General features: G+C 47.2%; 1 pseudogene; it reads left to right on the top strand.

The window, feature by feature from the left end:
* Positions 1–318: 318 nt before the first annotated feature.
* LOC136663462 (5S ribosomal RNA) lies at positions 319–438 on the top strand (annotated as a pseudogene).
* The last annotated feature ends 1,699 nt before the right edge of the window (positions 439–2,137 follow it).

Consider the following 2,137-nt stretch of genomic DNA (forward strand, 5'->3'; position numbering starts at 1 on the left):
CCTGCAGGTGGATACCAGCGATGATCTTGGGGAATCAAGGACCGAAGGTGGCATCTATCTGAAGAATGCCCTTGCGTAAGAGCCATAAAACACAACACGGGCTACAAAACTGAGACATCAGCACCAGAACCCCAAGAGTCAGGAGGGTGTGACAAACAAAAGAGGACACGCAGCATTGGGTATATGCCACTGATGACCAGGTGATAACCCCAGGTAACATCTAAGCACTCTTCCCCATGTTGTGGTTATAAGGAATCCAGAAACCCCAAACCTATCCATGCTTACTCAGAAGTAAATCCCATTGTAGTCAATGGGGCTTGCTGCAGCAACTGTTACCCTGTACATGCCTGAGCTTGTCTGATCTCAGAAGCTAAGCAGGGTCAGGCCTGGTTAGTACTTGGATGGGAGACTGCCTGGGAATACCGGGTGCTGTAGACTTATACCAGGGGTGCCCAAACCCCAGCCCTGGGGCCACTTGTGGCCCTCAAGGCCTTTCAATGAGCCTCTGGCCCTCTAGAGATTTGTTGGAGCCCACACTGGCCGGACACAACTGCTCTCAGTATGAGGGCAACTGTTTGGCCTCTCACGTGAGCTGTGGGATGAGGGCTCCCTCCACTGCTTGCTGTTTCATGTCTGTGATGCAGTAGCAGAAGCAAAGGAAAGGCTGGTCTTGCTTTGTGCAAGGCCTTTTATAGGCCTTGAGCTATTGCAAGACCTTCATTCATTCATATAAGTTCATCTTTAATATATTCACTTATGTAAACTTATGTAAATTTATTCAAATTTTAAATGTGAATTAATTATTCCCCCCCCCCGGCCCCTGACACAGTGGCAGAGAGATGATGTGGCCCTCCTGCCAAAAACTTTGGACACCCCTGGCTTATACCATAGTCTTTCGAGACTGAAGGTTGCCAACCAACCAATGGGGCTTACTCCCAGGAAAGTGTGGATAGGATTGGGCTCTCAGACTCATTTCCCTTCTCCCCTAAGAAATACTTGCTGTGTATAGAGGCATTTAGAGAGAGAAGAGGCAAACATAGTTTAACTACAATACTTTTGTTGATTAGGTCTTTTTATAGGCTCATCCAGGTCTTGGTTACCTAGTAACTGAACTTGCCATCCTTAGTTACATGCTCAGAGGGGGGACCCCCCCATCAGAAAGTACCCTGATATGCCGACTCATGCAGCAATATAAAGAACCCTATGCCTCTCTCACAAGTACAGTTTCAGGTTAATGTTTGCAGCCTTGGGCAGGTATTTTCGTAAGTAATTCATAGTGCATTTCTTTGCAGAGAACATACTTGACATCCAAAGGGGAGGAAAAAATAAAATAGACAATTTCCAAAGTGATACCGAGTTTTTCAAATTACAATGGAGCAAAAGCCTGAATGTAACAATGAAGGCATGCTTTCAGGGGTGCAAACATGTGGGTAGTCATAGGAGCACGACTCACCCCCCCGCCCCCGCTCAGTTCTTTGCTGCAAATCAAATTTTGCAGGCTTGCCATGCTTCCAAAATCAACACAGTTGGATTTTGAACACAAAAACAGCACAGCAGTGAAGTGCGCACACTCTTCCTCCTTGGAAATAATTTTTTTTTTAAATAAAACCCTTCACTTCTTCTTCCCCCAGTCAGAACTAGGGAGGGCTCAATGACACGACCCTTGAGGCAGCTTGATACCTGCCTCCCCTGGTGCTTTAGAGATCTAGTCCCTTCACAGAGGCTCCCTGTGAATATTCTTCGAACAGGACTGTGTGCAGCCTGCCCAGCAATCTCTGGTGCAGGTGCCCTGCCTGTTTTTCATTGGAAACCAGCCATAATTGTAGCAAATTGGCTTCCTCACTTTGTGTGTGTGTTGCTTAACTCACTGACTGTGCGGGGAAGGAAGGAGCAGTGTGGAAAGGCAATGCGCTTTTTAAACTTGTTGAATCTGGGGAGGCACTGCCTCCCCTGACTGCCCATGCCTGCAGCACAGTAAATTTGGTCATACACACACCACTGGGTCAAAAGTAAGAATGTCACCAAACCCTACGGTTGATTCAAAGCACAAGCCTGAATGTACGTTGTGCTGGCACAGCCCTCCAAGTGTCGCAAATGTTCTGTAAAGCATGTTTGTGGCAACACAGGAGCTGGCCAT

This window comes from Tiliqua scincoides, chromosome 12 (assembly GCF_035046505.1).
Source record: "Tiliqua scincoides isolate rTilSci1 chromosome 12, rTilSci1.hap2, whole genome shotgun sequence".
NCBI classification, from domain to species: domain Eukaryota; kingdom Metazoa; phylum Chordata; class Lepidosauria; order Squamata; family Scincidae; genus Tiliqua; species Tiliqua scincoides.